Below are 23,220 nucleotides of genomic sequence, written 5' to 3' on the forward strand. Positions count from 1 at the left end.
AGAGAGCAGGGCGGAGCCAGGGCGTCAGCGAGACGTCTGCGCCTGCGCCCGCTGCTCTAGAAACCGGCGCGGAAGCTGTGCGCATGCGCATGGGGTCCTGTCAGTGCGGGGGGCGGTCCGCTGGCGTCACGTGACCCGGAGCCCCTTCTCTTTGCTACCTTATTAGGGCAGGCCTCGGTCCTTGGAAAGGTGGGGCCAGGTGGAGGAGGTGCTCGTTGCGAGGTGTCGTCTGCTGCCTCAGACCCTACCGTTGTAAGGAGGGCTCGGCTCCCGAAGTCAGAAGTAGAAAGGTGTTTCAGTGCGCCAGTGTTAATTGAAAATGATGCAGGGTCGTCCGGAATTCACTCGCTTATCGTTTCAGCGTCAGATAAGGCAGTTAATTCAGACACATACTTACCAGGAGCCTATGTGCACCAGGCACTAGTCTAGGCTCTGCGGATACGGCGGTGATTACGACAGACAAAAAGGTGAAAGTCATTTCACCTGGTTAAGCCTCAGGCGGCCCATATTTGCAAGTGTTCGGCCCTGCCCAGGCACACAGGAGGCACCTAGTAAACCAGCAGAATCTAAATTGTAAAAATGCAGGTGCTGGGCTCCAGGCCTCTGGCTACACAGCGCTCCGAATTTGAGTTAAGAAAGTAATATCACTCCTGGGACAGCTGGGCTGACGTGCGGCCTCAGCAATGAAGCAAACACAGAAGATACACATCCGCACATCTGGGAGTGGGCTCACGACTCCCAACGTCGACCCCCTGGGAGCTTTCAAACACTGCAGTTATGCTGGGGCACCATCCCCAGTCAAAAGAGTTGACTGGAACTGGTATTTTCTTGAAGATCCTCAGGTCTTTGCTGCTAACATGCAAAACCAGGGATACAGAGTGAAAATAAAATGATTCCTTGAAGGCAAGGAGCTTTGGTTTTTATAATTTATAAGGATTCTTAATATTTACCTAACTCCTTACCGCAGAATTACAGGTCTCCTGAAACATTTGTTTATTCATTTATCTGCAGCAAACTGTGAATGAATTGTCCCTTGTCTTACTACCAAAATCAGAAACCAGACTAGTTTGGGGTGAGTTTGGCCCTATGCTAAGCTTTGCAACCTTCCACAGCAATAAAGTGGGTGCTGTTATAGCCTTTCTTCACTCCCAGCCCTATTTCCTCAGAACAGGACTCATCCCCACCTGGTGATTCCTCTCTCCAGAGATTGACAAGCCAAAGGCTCAAACTGCACAACCTCCTCTGTGGAAATGTGTGTCTCCCACTTTTGTCGAAGACTCTTACCTTGCTCTAAGTCACAGTCTCTCCCACCTCCCTAAAGACCCCTGTCCATCATTCCATTCAGCACTCTTGGGTCTGGAAAAAATAATTAGGGCTCAGGAGAAAAAAAAAATCAGAGCCAAAGGAATTGTAAAAGAAAATAATTGGAAAATAAATTTGTTTGTAGGTCATATGACATAGTAGCATACTTGGAAAACCCAAAGAATCAAGTCTTAAATCCATGCAATATGAGAATTCTATATAGGAGCAAGATATAAAATTAACATACAAAAAATAGCCTTTGAATTTACAATGACAAACTAGAAGATACAGATGTTAATTGCAATAACAGAAAAGAAAAAAGCACTTAGGAATAAACTCAAAAAGTGTACAAAAACCTACATGAGGAAAATTATAAGACATTTCTGAAGATATAGAAGTAGATTTGACAAATACAAAGAAATCCCTCCTTTTTGGATAGAATGACTCGATATCACAGAGATGTCAGTTTTCTCCAAGTTTACGTGTAAAATTTAACACAATCTTAATTTTAAAACCCAAGTATTTCCTGAGGCTAGGCAGGTTGATTCTCAAGTTTTTATGATGAAATAAACAGTAAGAATTGCAGACTACGGGGGCAGCCAGCCTCTACCAAATATTAAAACAATGTGGCAATGGTAGATGAACAAATAGATCAATGGAGCAGCATGTTCAGAATTAATCTACAAATAGAGCCAAGTACATACAAACGTTACTGTATACTTAGGATAACATCTCAATATGCTGGGGGACAGGGTGAAGTTTTTAATAAGTGGTGTTTGGGCAATTGGACAGCCATTTGAAAACAGATGAAAGTGGATGTATACCTCATGGTATATCAGGTTAAAAATTGAAAACTAAAAGTGCTAGAAGAAAATAATTTTTATAACTCCAAAATAGAAAAAGTCTTTGATGACTATTACTAAAATCCAGAAAATCAGATGAAAATAATGATAGATTTGATAACTTAAAAAAAAAATGTCTGCATAAGAAAATGAACACCAGCATGCCACCTTCGGTGTAAAATAAAAGGTTAAGTAAAAATACATATGGGGGCGCCTTAGTGGTTTAGTCAGTTAAGCATCTGACTCTTGATTTTGCCTCAAGTCGTCATCTCAGAGTTGTAAGATAGAGCCCCATGTTGGGCTGCACACCGACTATGGAGTCTGCTTGATTCTCTCTCCCTCTGTCCTTGCCCCTTGCTCGTGCTCTCTCTTGAAAAAAAAGAAGAATACATATGTGTATATATTCCAATTTGCCTTATTTTACAAAAAGAATCACAGAAAGAGGAAATCAGAAATTAATGAAATGGTTAACTGTGGCAGTGAGGCAGGGTGGGGGTGGAGATGAGGTAGTAGCAACAGAAAAGTAGGAATGAGAATCCTCTGGTAAACTTTATTTTAGGGGAAAGCAAGTTTTGTGGGGCCTGAAACACATTCAGTCTTGGAGGATCTCTTTAAGAATCTGTCACTTATAAGTGGAATCTAAAAAAACAAAAACTAAAATTCATAGAAAAAGAGATTATGATCTTTCTTACAAGGAAAAAAGTATTTTCTTCTTTTTTCTTTTTCTTGTATGAGAAGAAGGGTGTTAGCTGAATCTATTGTGGTACATGTTGTATGCCTTAAACTTATACAGAAAAGTATGTAAATTATTTTTCAATAAGACTACAAAAATATTACACTCTTTACAAGAGTGTAAAGGGGCCCTGAGACCCTATTTGAGAGATTTTGAAAATTTTTGTTTAGTGATTAAATGAGATATCTCCTAGAATAATGCCTGCACAGAATAGGCATTCAACAAATGTTTTTTAAAATGACATTGACTATGATATTGCAAGAACAGTAAGTTTATTATTTTTTTCTAAGGATTTTATTTATTCATTTGACAGAGAGGAAAAGAGAGAGAGAGCACAAGCAGGGGAAGTAGTCAGAGGGAGAGGGAGAAGCAGACTTCCTGCTGAGCAGGGGACCCCTCCCCACCCCCGATGTAGGTAGGGCTCCATCCCAGGAACCTGGGATCATGACCTGAGCTGAAGGCAGATGCTTAACTGACTGAGCCACCCAGGCATCCCAAGAACAGTAAGTTTTTTATGCTATCTTTCCTGTCCTTATAATTTAAATGATACAATATAAACATACAAAAAAATAAGTATACTCTGTGTTGAGTAGAGATTGGCCTATATAAACATTATGATGACATTTGACCAAATAAAAATAGAAAGTTTAAAAAATACAAAATTATGCATATAAAAGTGGGCATGAAAGTAGAAATTTATTTAGAATGGAGAAATAGTAACAAATTACCATTTTTAAAAGCTGATGAATACCATAAACATCACAAAATCTAGAGAAATAACATAATATTTCTATTAATTTATTCTCTAACCCATCTAAATGATACATAGATTAACTTCTGACTTGTGCATATTGTTAGAGAGGGAGACATTTCCTCTGTACCCCATTTCCCAGTGTTATTCTCCCTGGTTTAAGAATTAAACTGACATGAGACAGATCAACAGGAAAAAAGACCAAAGTTGTATTAAGTGTACTTGGAGGCCCAATATTGAAATTGAGACCTAAAGAGATGACCCAAACAGGCAGTTTTTATATATTTTGGACCAACAAAAAATAAATTTGCAAGAAATTGACAGGATAAAGAAAATACAGCGTAAGGAATTCTAAACAGAATTTGGGCTGAGATAGTTAAAATGAAAAGTAGCAAGGTTGGGGTGTCAGGGTGGCTCAGTCAGTTAAGTGTCTGACTCTTAATTTCAGCTCAGGTCATGATCTCAGGGTCATAAGATTGAGCCCCACATGGAGTCCAGCAACAGGCTCAGCACAGAGTCTACTTGAGATTCTCTCCTCTGCCTATCTACCTGCTTAGTGAGCTCTCTTTCTCAAATAAATAAATGAATAAATAATCTTATTTTAAAAAGCAACAAGATTTATTTCCACAGTTTTCTTAGCTTTAAAGTGCCCATATCTGATGATAAGGATGTCATTTTACTTCTTAGCATAGGGAGGGTATTTTTCATATGGGAATTTTATTTCCTGTTTTCAGGGGGACAGAGGAGGGTCTGAATGTCCTTGTACTGGCTGTCTCCTAAGTAACTTTTACTTAAAATACTCAATGTGCCAAGAGGGCACATTTTGGGGTAGCCTGCCCATGGCTCCTGGAATATAAGATCCTGTTTCTTCCAAAACTACCTAAATATCTCATTCAAAGATAGACTCCATGGATTACTTTTATATCACATTATGTTCACTGGCCATGCAACTTCATGTCATGTTACTGGTTGAGAAGCCAGTAGTCTTCCAAGTTATTTGTCCCCTGGATGGACAGCTGTAACTATGGGTGGAAATAACTGCAGGCACATAAATGTATATCAGTAACTATATCCCCTGTTCAACTTTTCCTTAGCCAGATTCCAAAAATATGTGTGACTGCTCTAAACTGTCTGACAAAGAGATGTCATTGTGAATACAACTGGTGCATATGTACACTGATAACGTATGTTGCCTTGGTGACTGAAATACTACAGGCAGAGTGAGGATTTTCTAAAATAGTGAACAACTTGGTAAAATTCCAATGAAAACAAAGTACAATCTTCCCTCGTTTTAAAAAAGAATTGCTGTCCTAGTAAATTTGGTGTATTCCTAGAAAAATTCAGCTAAAACTGGACAAAAATATATGCTTAAATTTAAGTAGTTTCACAGCTACGTGAAAGTCCCATGCCTCGTAGAACATCTAGCTTTCCTGAACCCTAGAGATGTCAGCAGTATCCTTCTCCCTATTCAGTCATTGAAGTGGCCAAAAAATTCTCAGTATTTGCTGAGATGTCCCTTAGGGGCTGTCTCTGCCCTCCTTGAAAATCATTGCCAGACCCAAACTTGTCAGGCTGACGTATTTCAAATCAAGTTCACTAATCCTAAGGTCAACAAAGAGTAACCAAATGTAAATGTCATTTTACTTTTTAGTATAGGGAGGGTATTTTTCATATGGGAATTTTATTTCCTGCCTTCAGGGGGACAGAGGAGGGTCTGAATGTCCTTGTACTGGCTTAAATTTCTTAAAATGTAACCAAATGCTAAGAAGGATATGGTATTTTCCAGAGCTCAGGATCTTTATCTCATTGGTATAATTTTCCCCAAAATGAACAGCCTACCCCTTCCATAAGTCCTTTTCTACTATACACAAGGAAATAGTTTTGTGTAGTCTCAACACTATGAAACTACATCCAGGAAGCAATGATCATGGCTTGTATGTAAGAATTCACAAATGGAAAAAGCCAGTTAATCTCTTTTATCAGTTTTCTCAGCTGCAAAATAAAAACAACAACCTTATGGGGTTGTTTTAAAGATCCAATGATTTAGTACATGTAAATACTGAGAACAGGTGTTGCTTGGAAAGGATGTGCAAAATGACCTCCAAAGGCCAAAAGAGCCATAAAACTGAAGGAAAAAGACACACCCAGTTTGATGAGAAAGGTTTCTTAAGGGGACCAATGAAGAGAAGTATGTCTTGGGCAGCTGGAAGACTAGTAGATCTCTATAACATCACCACCTGTAACACCTGCTTTTATAGCCCTAGAAGCTGGGAAATAGTCATGAAAGACTTCCGGGAAGAAATGTTCGAAAATCATAGACATGGGGTGCCTGGGTGGTCATTTGAGTGTTTGCCTTTGGCTCAGGGGGTGATCCTGGTGTTCCGGGATCAAGTCCCACATCAGGCTCCCTGCATGGAACCTGCTTCTCCTTCTGCCTGTGTCTCTGCCTCTCTCTCTCTCTGTGTCTCATGAAAAAGAAAGAAAGAAGAAAGAAAGAAAGAAAGAAAGAAAGAAAGAAAGAAAGAAAGAAAGAAAGAAAGAAAGAAAGGAAGGAAGGAAGAAAAGAAAAAGAAAGAAGAAAAGAAAGAAAAGAAATAAAGAAAAGAAAAGAAAGGAAAAGAAAAGAAAAGAAAGGAAAAGAAAAGAAAAGAAAAGAAAAGAAAAGAAAAGAAAAGAAAAGAAAAGAAAAGAAAAAGAGAAAAGAGGGGGGATCCCTGGGTGGCTCAGCGGTTGTGCCTGCCTTTGGCCCAGGGCGCTATCCTGGGGTCCCGGGATCGAGTCCCGTGTCGGGCTCCTGGCATGGAGCCTGCTTCTCCCTCCTCCTGTATCTCTGCCTCTCTTTCTCTCTATGTCTATCATAAATAAATAAATACATATTTAAAAAAAAAGAAAAGAGAAAAGAAAAGAAAGAAAAGAAAAGAAAAAAAAATCATAGACATATCTCCAGAGCAGATCAGGGACATTATCTTCCCAGAGTGTACTTGAGGGTGTGATTAAACAAAAAGAAAGAATGATGGGAGGGATGTGTGTTCAAGAACACTTCAGTTCACAGAGTGGTCACTATGGCATCTGTCCAAGATGGCATCAGACAGGTTCACACAAATGCCCAGCATGTGGTAGGTGCTCAGTGTTAACTGATTATAGTAAGACAGTTGTAGCCTTGCTACAAGACTTAAAATAAAATAGATTGAATCTTCTTAAACATGAAGTGGAATATCTCGTGGAATGCTCTTGGCTTTATATTGCCTGACAGGATTGAAGGACACATTTAGAGCTTCACCTGCTCCTTGTAAGATGGCCCCCTTCACCCATACCTCACCCCAATCTCAGGCAGGACCTAAACTGGCCCACAGAGCTCTATTCCTTGAATATCAATACTTATCTTTCCCCTTTGTTAAATAATAAAATTCAACCAAGTAAATTTGACAATCTAATTGGCTTTATTAAACAATTCATGTGGGGCACCTGGATGACTCCGTTGGTTAAGTGTCTGATCTCAGATCATGATCTCAGAGTCCTGGGATTGAGCCCGCATCGGGGCTCCCTGCTCAGCAAGGAGTCGCTACTCCCTCTCCCTCAGCCCCTCCTTACCTCCACTCATCCTTGCTGTCTCTCTCTCTCAAATAAATAAATAAAATCTAAACAAAAAACAAAACAACAACAACAAAAACCAATTCGTGTATTAATAGCATCCCATCTGGCAAGTAGAGGGGAGCTCTGAGGAGGCATACAAAATGGAAGGTCTTTCAAGAAGAAGGATGGAGCAAGAAAGTTATTAGCAGAAGAATTATTCCTGGCAAAGTCACTTTTCTTAAGGGAAAGAATAGATCTTATCAGGCTGATTAGCTTATCTTTCTTTGGAGGATGTAGAGGGCCTGTCAAAAGATTCCTGATTGGGCTATTAACACTACATTTGTGGGGAGGTTGAAACTGCAATTAGATTATGTACTAAGCCCCAGTTTGGGGACTCAGCCTAAGTGACACTATTTTGGGACTGTGGTTTTCTTTTTAATACTGTGATATCTATACTCCAGCCATTTGGGTCCATTAACTTGTCACCTTTTTGCTGTTTCTCAGGTCTTTTTGCTGTAGGGAGGGAAGTGAAGATTCATATTTTATCACCCTTCATTCTGATCACTCTAGACTCCCTTGCTCTTTTATCAAACTTGCATATCATCCCTTAGTACTAGTTACATCCCACCTCTTGTCCACTTGGGGCCCAAACATAGCTGTAGAAACACACACCACTAATCCAATTTGCTTTATTTTTTTAAAGATTTTATTTATTTATTCATGATAGACACAGAGACAGAGAGAGAGAGGCAGAGACACAGGCAGAGGGAGAAGCAGGCTCCATGCCGGGAGCCTGACATGGGACTCGATCCCGCGGCCTCCAGGATCGTGCCCTGGGCCAAAGGCAGGCACTAAACTGCCACCCAGGGATCCCCTGCTTTGCTTTAGATTTATAACCACACAGCAGTCTCCACCTCCCAAAAATGTAACCTTTAGCCAGTTAAGTTGGAATTTCCTGATCAATACTAGGAAACTTACTGATGGACCCCCTTCTGCTCTCCTTTGGAGAACAACCTTGACAAAATAATGCATTCCTTGCTAAGAAATTCCTTTCTTCCTTTTTTTTGTGCCCTCTGTCTGCCTTCAAAAATCCTTCTTTTATTGGACTCAGAGGAACTCCGCTCCACTTGCTAGTTGGGATGCTGCCCAATTTATAAATCATTTAATAAAGCCGATTAGATCTTCAAGTTTACTTGGTTGAGTTTGGTTTTTTTTTCTGTTTTGTTTTTCAAAGATTGTATTTATTTATTCATGAGAGACACAGAGAGAGGCAGAGACACAGGCAGAGGGAGAAGCAGGCTCCACACGGGGAGCCCGACATATGGGACTCTGTCCCAGGACTCCAGGATCAGGCCCCAGACTGAAGGTGGCGCTAAATCGCTGAGCCACTGGGGCTGCCCTGAATTTTGTTTTTTAAAGGCCCTGTCCAAAAAAAAATAAAAAATAAAAAATAAAAAATAAAATAAAAGCCCTGTCCTAGAGAACTATTTTATACCTTCTCTTTTTTCCAAAATCCCATTGCCTTGTTCCTTTCCTGAGTCTCAAAAGATGATCTTGAATCTATTACACCTAGATCAAAAAAGAAATCTCCCATGCTCCCATTGGCAGCTCTACCATCTACAAATACTTGAATTCATGGACTCTACTATCCTTCCTTGTGATTGTCTTGTCTGTGCTATTGAAAAGGGGAAGCCCCCCACACCTACCCCTTTGGGCGGTGGAGCCCCCGCCATCTTTTGTCCACAGCTAGACTTTGTTCCAGCAAGTATTCCCCCTCCCACTCCTGTGCCTACAGTGGATTTTATCCTCTCTAGTGTCTCATTACATGAACACATGAACATGCTGAAATATTTCTAATGTTAAAAACAAAAAACCCTTCCTCGACCCCACATTCCCCTCCAGCTACAGAGCCTCCCAGCAAAGCTCCTTAAAGACTATGTTCATTGTGTCCATCCCCTCCCTCCAATTCTATTCAGCTCACTTCTGTCAGGCTTTTGTTCAGCCATTAAATAGGCTTTTGTTGAGGTCACCCTTGACCTCCACGTTGGAAAATCCAATAGCTCATTCTCTGTGCACTTCTTCCTCAGGTCTCAGTAGATTTGACTCTGTTGCTCACTCTCTCCTTCATGAATCCTATTCTTTGCTTGGCTACTCCAACTCTCTGCTCTCTTGAGTGTCCTACCTCACTGACTATTCGGCTTGCTGGGTCCTCTTTTCTTCCTAAACTCTAAGCTGAGATTTTTACAAGGACTCTGTCCTCAGCTCTCTTCTCTATCTAAAGAGATGGGGGATCTCAACTGGTTAATGGTTATGAATATAAATGCCATCTATATGCTGAAGGCTTCCGAAATAAACTCCCCCCTTGGTCTCTCCCCTGAACCCCAGGTTCATAGACCCATGGCCTACCTGGATGTCTGTTGGGTGTCTCAAATTTAACAAGTCAACCCCAGAATTTGGGATACCCAACCCCCAACTTCTCCCTCCACTGTTCATATCCTGGTAGCATTAGGCTCAGCCCAGTGCTTCAATTTCTCTCATAGCCCACGTGTAATCCAGCCTTAAGTTCTGCCATCACACCTCTCTTACCAAGACATTTTCATGCTCTACTGGACACTGCAATGTCCCAATGGATCTCCCTCCTCCCTTCACTCTACTTCCTAGTCCATGACCATTGTCCCTGGAGAAGAAAAGGACCTGTCCTCTTATAAGGTCAGATCATATCACTTTTGTCAACCTTCTCTATATCATAGTTAGAATGAAGTCCAGAGCCTCAGTATGCTCAGGCCTCTGGCCCTCCCTGACTTCCCTGCCACTCCTCCCATCTTTACTCTCCAGCCACATTGGCCTCTTACTGGTCTGTGTACATGCCAAGCATGATTCTGTCTGGACTTCTGTATTTGCCATTTCTTCTTCCTGAAAACCTAGCTCCAGATCTCTGTGTGGGTCACTTCCTCATTTCTTTTGGTTCTCTGCTTAGATATCAACGTAGAGAAGACTTCTCTAGGAGTCTTTCTACAATTGCAGCCTCCTCTCTCCCCATCATGCCTGACTCTCTTTTACTCAACTTCATAGAACTTACTGGTCACTATGATTTAGAGTAATTGATCTAATGATTATCTGTGTCACATGTCTGTCTTGTTTACTATGTCTCTGCAGCCTAAAACAATAGTTGGCACATCACACTCTGTTGGTAGATGGGGATTCAAAGTGACAGTGGCTTTCAAGCTTGGTTTTTTTGGTTTTGTTTTTTATCAAGCTTGGTTTTAACAATGAAATCCTTTCTTTCCTTTCACATCAAGGCTGTGTATCTGGTTGACTTTTTTTTTTTTTTTTTTTTTTTTTTTTTTTTTTTTTTGTGGTGGCTGGGGAATGGAGTGAGGGTTCCAGTGAACAGGCTAGGGCTTATGTAGTTTGAGCTGCCTGCTGGTACCTAAGAAGAGAACACTCAGGTTTTCTCATCAACTTGCAAAGGTGAGAGGCAGAAGTGGAAGAAGAATGGATGTGGCTTAAGACTCTTAGCAGTCAAACATAAAGAAATGGAGTCAGATTCTTTATTATAGGGGATAAGAAATGTTCAAGAGGTAAGACTGGCAATTTGTCCAAATTAAAGATAAAGATAAGAATCCTTGGATTTCAGAAACACAGGAAGTCCTGAGCAGGAAAAATGAAGATAAATCTACACACAGAGATACTGTAGTAAAATTACACAACACAGATGTGCTAAATATTATGTGTTCATACTCAGATTGTCCATTTATCCTTTTATGATCTTACCTATACCACTGGGACATTTCACAAATCCCAAACTCCCTTGCTAGCTAGGTTCTAAGGAGATACTCCCAATCTAAAATGGGAGGCACAGAGAAGCTCTTCTGCTTCTGGTAGTGCCTCTCTGTCAGTGTTGGAGGCACTGTTTCCCACTCAGTGATGGCAGCAGTACCTTCAGCAGCATCAGTGAAGGTTGTGTCAGTTGTCTCAGACAAGGCTTTTAAATCAATGGAAATTCATACTTATTGCAAAAATTTACAATAAGCTATGTTCACTGCTTTGCTTTGCAATTCCATTTTACTGGGGAAATTACTTAAATGTTTCCTATTCATTTGTTGTAGCGTTTGTGCAAACTCAATAAGGAAGTGTATTTAGTTGCCTTTGTGAAGGAATAAAACTGCTTGAGCTAATCACATCAAAATTTGAAGCTTTTCTGAATATTCTTAAAGCAAATTTCCATACTACTCAAAATAAAGTTATTCCAACAAAATAAATTTTGTTCATTTTCAAAACAGGAGTTTGTCACTTCTGACTTCTCTTTATTTGAGTGAAATCAGGGCAGTCAGAACCAAGATGTTAATTTTCCTATCTGACTACTGTATTGAGCAGCAGAAGGCCTAATAGAGGCATGGTAGGGCCTTGAACGGGTATTGAAAATTGTTGCATCAAATCTACCCCGTGGCACAATGGACTGCAGCAGCGCTCTATGGGATGGTGGAGTCTGAGCCAAGGTCAAAGAACTTGCGAACTGAAGGAAGCTGATACTAGGGAAAGATCCAGAGATCTGGAAGAAATGGAGGAATGTTCTTCCTGAGTCAAATGCACCAATGACTGCTGCAGATTTTTCTGTGATGTCCCTGGCCAATGACAAGGAACAAGGGTGGCTGAACAGAATAGATAGATATAACCAAACTCACTGGGGGCCATTCTCTTTCAAATTCTGAGTTCTTTTGTAGAAATCAAAACCTGGAAATTTAGGAGAAAGAAAGTGAGCAGTAAGTGCTGTCTTTCATCTTTGTATAATAAATCCCCTCATCAATAGCTAATTGATTAGAATATTTATATGTTCCTTCATTTAGGAACATAATGAATATTTTACTGAACTCAACATTTATCAAGCTTCTACCTACCATGTGCTACAACCAGTGGCAGATGCTAAAAATCCAAAGATGAATAAAACACAACCCCTACTTTCAAGGTACTCACTATTGAATTGGCAGTCATGTACATGAATAAGTTTAATCAGGTGTTGTATAGGTTACATCAAAATACCACTACTTGTGAATATGTAATACTATTAGTTCAGGGTTTTTTGTTTTTAGTTCAGGTTTTAAAAAACCAAAATCTGATTCATTTAAATCTTGAGACCTGCTCAGAGTTTGGGATCACATTGACATTTAGAATAAAAATATGAGCCACAATGTCCTTCGACAGATGAATGGATAAAGAAGGTGTGGTCTATATAAACAATGGAATATTACTCAGCCATCAGAAAGGACAAATACCCACCATTTGCTTCGATGTGGATGGAACTGGAGGGTATTATGCTGAGTGAAGTAAGTCAATCCGAGAAGAGCAATCATCATATGGTTTTGCTCATATGTGGAATATAAGAAATAGTGAAAGGGATTATAAGGGAAAGGAAGGGAATTGAGTAGGAAAAATTAGAGAGGAAGACAAACCATGAAAGACTGCTAACTCTGGGAAACAAACAAAGGGTTGTGGAAGGGGAGGTGGTTGGGGAGTTTGGGTAACTGGGTGATGGGCACTGAGGAGGGCACTTGATGGGATGAGCACTGGGTGTTATACTATATGTCAGCAAATCTAACTTAAAAATAAATGTAAAAAATAAAATAAAACAAAAATAAAAATAAAATTATGGCCTCAGCTTTTCACCTGTTTAATACATTTCTGTGGTTTCTTGGTACTGAATCAGATCATCCATTACATCCTTCAGACCCACCTCTGACTTCAGGAAGGGACTGTTTGGGAATGAAGGGTATGTAGGAGGGGTCTGGGAGACTAGATGGGAGGAACAGGGAAGTAAGGGTCTCATGCCTCATGGTGCACATGCCTCTAAATCCAAGCACCTCCAAGTATCTCATCAGAGTTAAACTGCCCTTCTTCCTCACCCTCTGTCTTCTAAGGCCAAGTTCTATTCTCTTTAGCAGGGCTTCTCAAGCTTTAAGGTGCATGTAAACCACTGGGGATCATGTTCAGAGACAGATTTTGATTAACAGGTCAGGGGTGGAGCTTAAAACTGCATTTCCAACCAGCTCTCGGATGAGATATGCTTCTGGCCTCCAGATCACACTTGGAGTGGCAAGGTCAGTACTTCTCAACATTGGCTGCCCGTGAGAAGAACCTGGAAAGATTGAACATATGCAATGGCTGGCATCTACCCCAAAGGATTCTTTTAATTGGCTTAGACAAGGACAGGGAGGGGGTAGTGACAGAGACTGGCATTATTTTTAAAGCTTTGGTGACAGGAGGGATTAATATGCAGCCAGGATTGGAAGCCACTGTCTCAGATCCCATCATCCTCCTATAGCATAACAGGATTCTCTTCTGCAATCATGCTGCTTGAAAAGACTCATGCCAAAAGGCACAGGAACCTATTTCTGGAATGCTGGCCTTCTTTCAGGTAGATCAGCAATGGAGTAGCAAAGCATAAAGGAAAATATATTACTATTATGTGAAATAAAAACAAGGAAGATGTCATTTTGGTGTAGTCACTGTGATGAACCGAATAATTGCTTGTGCATACCTGGATGTGTGGTGTGATGGAAAACAGGCAGAACTGGAAGACAAGAGATCTTTCCCACTTTCTGGATTCAAGCTGCTTCATGGTAAAAATTATATGATGATTTAAGGACTTTGTAAGCCTCAGAAGGCCAGATATCTCTGGGTCATTGACAATTGTCTGATACAGGATGTATGACCATTTTTCAGTTTTGTATGGAATTTGGCTTTTAAAGCTTTTTCAATAAATTGTAAATATGAAAAAAATTGTAAATATGATCTGAAATATCATCATAGAACCATGTAAAATAGTAGGTATTGTCATTTTATTGGGTTACTGGTCAATGTCTCTCAGCTGAGGACAAAAGATATGGAGAGGGGAGAGACACATAATATCAAGGTCTTCCAAAACTAAATCCAGGGATATTCTCACCATGTGATTCTGTCACTAAAGTTCCCTGTGAAATTTGTTATTGGCTCAAATTTATATGAGAACAGTGGCAGGACTTGTCTGTTTTTTTTTTTTTTTTCTTTTTTGAGAATCTAGAATCCATTTTATAATAATGAACACAAGCTCCTTTGTTGTGTCAAATGATTCTCAAAGCCTCACAAGTGCTTAGTATTCCATTACTGAGCCCTGGGAATTGAGTGTAAAGGCTTTGTTGTAACTTAAAATATCAAGATGAGTCATGGCAGGATAGACGGAAGGAAGGCAGAGAATCAGAGATTATTACTGTAAGTCAGTCTTAAAATATAGTTCAGATCTTACCATATTGAACTCATCCCCAGCACTGATCCTTGTTAACCACTTCTCTAGACTCCCCAGAAGACTTCCTCAGAGCAAGGATAAGCCATGCTAGATTCTGACTTTTCCCCTGGAAGTGATGGTTTCAGTGCAAGGAGAAGTGGAGTGGGACTTTTCCTGGTATCTAGAGATTGGTGCTTGAAGTCCAGACAAAGGCCAGAGGGAAATAAACTCCTCTTGGTTTAAAGAGCTGATCAGGGGATCCCTGGGTGGCGCAGTGGTTTGGCGCCTGCCTTTGGCCCAGGGCGCGATCCTGGAGATCCTGGAGATCCAGGATCAAATCCCACGTCAGGCTCCCGGTGCATGGAGCCTGCTTCTCCCTCTGCCTGTGTCTGTGCCTCTCTCTCTCTCTCTCTATGTGACTATCATAAATAAATTAAAAAAATAAAATAAAATAAAGAGCTGATCAGTTGGATCCAGATACCTCCCTTGTACTTTTTAAGGTGTTGGTTACCTGCCTTTGCATTTTATTAACCAGCTAGATGTCTCCTGAAACTGTGGACAAGCATGTTTGCCCCTGTGCCATTCTGAGCAAGGAATTAGAGAAGCCCTTGTTGCCAAGGAAACAGAAGTTTCTGGGAGTATGGAAATAGCTGTACTTAAATCCCCGTGCTTGATGCAGTCAAAGAGGGCTGCGTGTATGGTGAGGAATCTCTGGAACTTATGAGGTGCTGAGGCTTCTGCTGGGGTCAAGAGTCCAGTAGGGATAGAATTTGAACCAGCTCTCAGCCAGTTGTTCAGAAAGGCTGCTCACCATAGACCTCTAAGGAGCTCTTGTGGGTGCCAGAGAAATCGGCAGGAAAAGCAGCAGAGGACACCAACTGCTGGTTGTTAGGTAAAAAGATGTTTACCCTTCCCCCATTATCATTCCCAAACCCCAATGCCAGAAGTAGTTGGGTGCTAGTAATGAGGAAGATGTAGTGTCCCAGACTCAGATCACCTTCTCCCCTTTCTCAAGGCACCTCCTCATACCTGCACTTGGAAAAGAAAGAAAGGTTTTGTAGACTGCTCTATGCCCTTGAGAGAGGGCTCAGATGTCTACCCTGGACTAGTTCAAGTGTCATAGGTGTGAGGAGAGAGGACCAGCAGAACAATGTCTAGAGTTCTTGGACGGTTCCCTGCTTTTTCTCTTGTCTGCTTTGGGGGCTGACCCTGGCCACGAAAGCGCCTGAGTCTTTGTGCAAGGGGTCTCCAGGTAGGTGAGGAAGCAGCTGTCACCTATCCCCATCATCAGCTCACACAACTGCGTCACACAGAGAAAGGGCTCTGAGCCCTAAAATAAACTACCCATGTTACTGTGCGAGCACCAATCCCCCAAATAGGTTACACCTTGACTACTATCTTGTAAGGTACTGACTTTATCCTTGACTTTCTTGGTGCTGATGATGACAGATATATGATGCCCTTTGTAGAGATGATCATTTTGTGGGAAAACCACAAGAGGTTTTTTAATTTTATTTTTTAATTGAAGTATAGTTGACACACAGTATTACATTAGTTTCAGGAGTACAACATAGTGATTTGACAAATCTATTCACTGTGCTAGAGAAAACCACAGCTTTTTGCAACATAATCAGACCTGTGTGTACGTGTGTGTGTGTGTGTGTGTGTGTGTGTGTAAACTGCATACTGTTCTCTGAGCCTCTGAGATCTGTCATTAATTTTTGGAAAATCCTGTTTCATTTTGGATACTTTCCCTCCCTATGTCTTTAGAGTTCTAATCTTTTATTCTGCCATGCTGATCTACTATTAACCTCATTCACTGCATTTTTCTTCTTAGATATTGAATCTCCAGAAATTTGACTTCAGTCTTTTTATCCCTTCTAGGTCACTCTATTTCTCTACATATGATGCTCAATCTTTCCTCTTTCCTTGTAGTTTATTCCCATTTATTAGTCCCTTACCAGCACAGTACTTAGTGGAAGTGGCACTAAGCACACATGCTCACATTGCTATGTTTACCAAAAGTCCAGACTTTCTGAATTTAAACTAGGAGGCAACTGATTGATTAGCTGGTTTCTCAGCCAACAGTAGAACAAAGAGAGGAGGTGGCTGCCACTGCTGCAAAAGTGACTGAGTGGAGAGAGAAGATTCTTTCCTCCTTCATGTAACTAAGAGCGACACTGTCAAGACTAGCTTTCTGTCCTGCATCCCACTACTTCAATAGTAAAATCATTTGGTCTTAGTCACATGATTTCATTGCAATTTTTATAAAGTCATCACCCAAATGGTCCATTGTTGGAGGAGTGTTAAAATCCAAGAAACAGGGTCCATATACCGAAAAGAAAATCCAAAATGACTTTGCCCTTTCTTGTATTTCTCACATACTAGACAGGAACTTGTTGACCACAGGAAGACTTATAACAACCCCATTTTCTACTCCATGAACTGCTATACTTTTGTAGCTGCCCATATAGACTCTTTTTCAAAGTAGCATGGGAAACACCCCCAACCCAACCTCACTTTTAAGCTTTTTATCATTTTCATTCTGATTTCATTCTAATTCTGTATCTCAAAAACCGAGAATAAGTTGAGCAAGGCAGGACCCTCCTTAAGCTAGTTAACTCAGAATCTTCTTTATGGTAATGGCTGGCTGGAAGACCAGGGAATCAGACATAATTATGTTTTCTCCAGCCATGTAATTATTTGCAGTGGGATGAGTTTACTTCCTCTAATTCTGGTACTTTGGAATGTCCTTTCAGTCCCTTCATGATGACCTTTCTCCCAGGGCCTTCATGTTTTCATATTTGCACACCTGCCCCAAATAAAATCCCTCTTACTAAATTATATGTGGAGGATAAGGCTAATTATCTTCCAAAGGCATTTACATTTTTAGGGGCAAAGCTTTAATCCAAGAGTCCCTCTGCCCCCAGCAAGCCTAGGAATGGGATTGAGATATCATCCATCTCTAGAAGAAATTAGACCATAGAAATATCCATCCACCAAGAGGCACATGGAGAACTCTGCCTGAGGTGCCCCAGGGATACATAAACTGGAGTTAGAAAATCATGTTAAAGGAGCAATGGTTGAGCTCCTTCTGCTCCTTCTCCAGAGAAATAAAACTCATGAACTCAAAAGAGCATGACATAACTTGGAAAGGGCTGCTCAGCATTATGCTTGGAGAGACAGCTTCTGCAAGTTGCTCAATGACTGGTCTAATTCACATGTCACTTATTTTCATCTTCCTCCCATCCTACAGACTTATTGAGTCATTTTATTCTCTAAAATGAATGAGGGATGAAGATTCATTTTGTCTTAATGTACACAGAACCTGGGTATAAACCTTCTAGGAATTAATATAAAGCAACTTATTTATTGTTGAAGACACCATAGGGAATTAGATGCAGCTACGGGTAAAATAAAAATTCGGAGCTCATATCTTAAAAACACAGGAGTGAGCAGGAGGCAGAGCTATTTCACAAGGAATTAAATATGTTACATACTTCAGGATGCAATCCTAATTTAGGAATGAGCTGCTCCTTATTTAAGAATGAATATCTGCAAGTATCATTCTATACGTTTTACAAATATCTTTAAACCATCAAAGTTATTGTACAAAAACAGATGATCTTATCCTTCCTTTGCCTATGAAGAAACTGAGGCACAGAGAGGTCAAAAAAACACCCTAGGTCACACCATGGCTGAGCAGATCTGTGTTCCTGTCAATGTTTTCTGTGGCTAAAACAGGGGTTCATTTCTCCCACTTCATTAATCCCACTTAATGAAATCACTATCTGAAAGAGATATCTATCCCCTCATATTCATTGCAGCATTATTCACAATTGCCAAGACATGGAAACAACCTACGTGCCCATCAACAAATGAATGGCTAAAGGAAATGTGATACATATAATGGAATATTATTCAGAATCCTGCCATTGGCAACAATATGGATGGACTTTGAGGGCATTATGCTAAGTGTAATAAGTCTGATAAGGAAAGACAAATACTATATGATGTCACTTATATGTGGAATCTAAAAGCATACTGATAGAAGCAGAGTAGAATGGTGGTTGCTGGGGGCTGTGGGGTGGGAAGAAAAGGGAGATGCTGGTCAAAGGGTATAAACTTTTAGCTTTAAAATGAGTATGTTCCAGGGACCTAATGTACTGCATGGTGACTATAGTTAACAATATGGTGTTGTATGTCTTAAAGTTGCTTTTAAAGTTGTTTTAATGTTCTCACTATAATAAAAACAAAATAACAATCCTATCAGGTGAAGGATGTTACTACTTAACCTTATTGTGGTAAACATTTCACAATATATACCTGTATGAAATTATCACATCGAACACCTTAAACTTACACAGTGTTGTATGTCAATTATATCTCAATAAAGCTGGGAATATAAAACAAAAAATATGGGCCCTTGACATCCTACCATCTTACCTTTACTTCAGTACCTAAACATTCTAGGAGTCCAGAAATATGTTAATTTAATTCATATTTGTCATAAAGTACTTCTCATCACCTCTAATACATTTAAAATGATAGATTACAGGATCTGGGGCCATGATTGTCTATGTTTTATTTCTGTTTTTGCAGCACATATACTCAGATCTACATTGTGTCTAGCAACTTCTCAGATTGCGGTAAGAACTGTAATTCTATTAGCATCACACAGAAAGAATATGATTTTTCAAGAAGCGACTTGGCCTTTCTGTGGAAGAGTTTCTCCTTCTTAAGAAGACTGGTAAAAACACAGGGCCAGTGATTACCATTTAACATCAGAAAAGATGAAATAAATGTATTAACTCTGCCTTGACTACCCCAGCAGGCATATTTCATTGCTCAGCATTTCCTGAAGTTGTAGAAGCACTTTTTATCCTGCTGGGACTTACTTTATTAATGGAGGCACCTTGATTCAACTCAAGTACATGGCCCTGAAAAATGATACTCTTGTTCCTAACCGCTGAAATGAGACCTTCTCCCCAGCGTTAACCACAGAAGTGGTCTGAACTCAGCTCTGAGGCTGCATTAATCTGTGAGTGGAGGAGGGGAAAAATCTATCATGGGACCCAAGAAAACTGCAAAATCACCGGGGACCCTGTGATTATTTCTTGATAGTTACGACCCAGAAAAAAGATAGGGGCAATAAAAGATAATGCAATGCTGGGGCACTATCTCTCTACTTCCAGCCTTTCCTTAAAAATGTGTATGTGTGTGGGAGCTGTAAATGATTTATCAGAGCTGAATGATTCTGTATGCACTCTGTTCTATTTTTCATCTCCACACTGGGCTCAGTTTGACTTCTATCAGGAATCCCTTCCTCAGCTCCCATACCCCCTGCTACTCACCTTCCCCACCTTTGGTTGGCGAATTCCTATCCAACTGGTCCACTCTTCCAGAAGCTTCTACTGAAATTGATACTGTGGTTCTCTTTGAGTGCACATCATTTCTGCATCATTGTAATATAGTATGTATCTATCTCCCACACTGAAATGGGAATTAATTTGGGACAAGACTGGGCTTTGTTTATTCTTCAAACACAAAACATAGAGCTTGGCATGGAATAGGTGTTCAGTAAATATTTTGAATAATTGACTAAATACATGAGTAAGTCTATTCCAAAGCTAATCATCAAAGCTCATTCAAAAATGTCAATCAGGAAGGAAGCAACACAGGCAGATTGACCTGTTGTCTTCTGCTGCTCTGCAGCAGACATTGTGTCCCCTTGCACATCCTGGCCCCCAGCTCCCTTAAATACATAGAACTCAGGAAACAAATAAGTATAGGGCACCAGGGATGACTGGGAGTAATAGCTGGAGATTCATGTTGTTCAATGACCTTGATCCCAACTGTGCAATTTTTCCCAACAGGCCAATAATTGACACTATGTCTATCATCCAGAATGATATTAAAAATCAGAGATAACTGTCATCCTACCTTGATCCGAAACTTTAATAATAGAAATTCTTAATGGGGTGCTGATATTCCCCTTCAGAGAAACATCATAGAAATGAAGTGAATGCAGAAGTAGGAAACAAGCTGACAATATAAGCATATTGTCAAGCCACATTTTCAAAGCATATTCCAGAATGCACTGGTCGCTTGAGGTGCTGTGTTAAAAAAAAAAATCCCAAGTCAAATACATTTAGAACCCTGTAGACCAATTCCTTTTCTGACTATTCATAATGTATTTCAGTCCTTTAAAGGGGCCAAGCCCTTCTTTAATAAAAGAAACCACTCTTGTTCTGTGCAGCGCATACCAAACTGATTTAGCCATGGAGACTTGATTTCACATAAAAATCTATTAGGACCCCAAAAGCTACGCTTGGAGAAAGGATGCATCACAGAGACTCATCTCTTCACACTGTGATAATGACTACAACTACACCTCACAGTTAAAATCATGGATTTCGGGGCAAGTACATCTGGGTTCAGGTCAGATTCAGCTGCTTAATAGCAGTGTGTCCTCAAGAGTCAATAAATGTAGAGTGCCTGGCATGATTCTAGTGCATAGTTGATACAAATAAATGACAGCAGTTTTCACTAAAACTGCATGATGTTAAGACAGATATTTATACATCAGAAATCAAAGGAATAGAGAGAAGCTAGGTGTGCTCATCAAATCCACATCACATCCTAATCCTGAGCTCCCAGAGACAAGTTTTTGGATAATCAACAAGCAAGTTAGGGAGCACTCTCCACAATGGGCTTGTGCAATGGGGGATACAGAAGTTTCAGAAGGTGTGTCCCTACCCTGGGAGATTTCACTGAAGGAAAAATCAAACAGTGAGTGATAAATAATGGCGCAAAGGGACTGTTACGGTTCTCAGAGTGAAAACTTGCCCTGTGGGTTTAAAGTAGAAGGAAATCAATGAACTGGAGCTGAGTTTTCAGAGACAGGGAAGGTGTGGAAATTTGAGAGAAGAGGCTGTCCAAGGGAAGAGAAGTGTAAGTGGAATGGGTTTAAAGTGAGTGAGGATGAGCTCGGTGAGTGAGAATGCAGAGCAGAGGGGCTTGGAGGGGGGCAGGAGTCAGATGCGGGATTAAGACAGATGATGGAGAGATTTGCAGGGGCAGGCAAAACTGAGATGTGAAGAACTGAAAACAGGGAGCCACTGAAGGTATTTGAGGAGGGAGAGCAGTATTATTGAAACAAGATTTAAGGCAAATGAGGCTAACAGCAGGGTGCAGAGTGGATAGGAAGAGGAGAGATCACGGGCTCTAGACTACAGGCTAAAATAGAGTAAAACCACCATTAATGAACTAGTGAGCATGAAAATCCAGAGAGATGGCTGAGGCACAAAATAACTTCTGAAGGGTTTGGTTATAAAGTTGAAATTTCAGATCCACAGTAGGTTATTTCAGAAATCCGTCCCTTGGATTCACACCATCAGTATCCCCCCTCTGAACACAGAATTGCAAATGCTAAGATGATTATTTTGACCTCCATCTTCTTAACTTCTGTGTCTTTCTCTCTTTTGGTTCAGATCTTATGAGGGAAATGGAGAAATACATGTTGACCCGTGCTCCCTCAACAGGAAGCAGCATGCTCTTGACCATTCTGTAGGCCTAGGTCTGGCCTCCATCAATAAAAGCCCACTGTGGTCCCCAATCTTAGGAACCTTCCTATGGCGAAGCCCCAAGGGCAGAGAGGAGGGGTGTCACATTGAAAGACTCTACAGACCTTCCATTTCATGGCTTCAGGCTGGTAATGGCAGCTACATCACTGCCTCAGCAACTTCTATAATGTACTATATGGCTTTGCTGAGTATTGGGATCATGGAGGAAAGAAAAGAATTTGGTGGTTGAAAGTAACTAGCATCCATCTCATTCTGCTACATAAAGGAAAAAGGATTATGAAATAGGGTTTCCAGATAAAAATATAGAATGCTGACTTAAATTTGATTTTCAGCTAACTAATAAATATTTTTTGGAGTATGTCTCAAATATTGCATGTAACATATACTAAAAATTATTCATTAAAATTAAATTTTAATTAGGTGTCCTGTATTTTATCTGGTTTGGAGTAAAAAATCCTGGTTCTCAGAATAAACTTACCAACAAAAAAAAAAAAAAAAAAAAAAAAAGAATAAACTTACCATGGACTTAGATGTATGGACTTGAATAACCAGGTAACTTCTTTAAGCCTGTTTTTGCAAGGACCATATATACATAAAGGCATCTTGTAGGTTTAAAGTTCTGCAAATGTACTTGTTGTTGTGCTTTATTTGACCCTTCTACTCTGCAAGATTTTTTTAAAATTTATTTATTCATGAGAGAGAGGCAAAGACACAGGCAGAGGGAGAAGCAGGCTCCATGCAGAGAGCCCAACGCAGGACTGGGTCCTGGGTCTCCAGGACCAGGCCCTGGACTGAAGGCAGTGCTAAACTGCTGAGCCACCCGGGCTGCCCTACTCTGCAAGATTTGAGAGAAAGGCCACATATTATTTAGCTCTGACTCCTTAGAGCACCCCAGGAGGGCCTTGACCTGTGGAAGGAGGTATCACGTGTTCATTGAGACAATAACAGCATTATTCTCACCTGAAGTCTATCATCTGGCCAAGTCTCAGCCCAAAAGCCATAAAGATGCAGACAGTCTCTCTGGCAAAGCGGGATGGGGGCTGTTGTCCTCAGGTAGCAAGACTTTGGAAGTCATGCTTATGTGAACCCGGGGAAGAGCTGGAGACAAGACTGTGGAAAGAGTTGGAGATGTAGCTGTAGGTTTCAGACAGGAAGATCACGCAGAAGTGTTTTAT

At 40.5% G+C, this 23,220-nt stretch overlaps 2 long non-coding RNA genes across 2 annotated transcripts; one reads left to right on the forward strand and one right to left on the reverse strand.

Annotated features, from left to right (window-relative positions):
* Positions 1-10,606: 10,606 nt before the first annotated feature.
* Positions 10,607-15,047, reverse strand: LOC144323978 (uncharacterized). The gene is made up of 3 exons (XR_013389359.1): positions 14,481-15,047; positions 13,102-13,334; positions 10,607-11,753 (listed from the first exon to the last, which is right to left on the reverse strand). It is a non-coding gene; the product is annotated as an uncharacterized LOC144323978 (long non-coding RNA).
* LOC144323977 (uncharacterized) lies at positions 14,455-19,639 on the forward strand. Its single transcript, XR_013389358.1, has 2 exons — positions 14,455-15,351; positions 19,062-19,639. It is a non-coding gene; the product is annotated as an uncharacterized LOC144323977 (long non-coding RNA).
* Positions 19,640-23,220: the final 3,581 nt, after the last annotated feature.

This window comes from Canis aureus, chromosome 11, assembly GCF_053574225.1.
Source record: "Canis aureus isolate CA01 chromosome 11, VMU_Caureus_v.1.0, whole genome shotgun sequence".
NCBI lineage: Eukaryota > Metazoa > Chordata > Mammalia > Carnivora > Canidae > Canis > Canis aureus.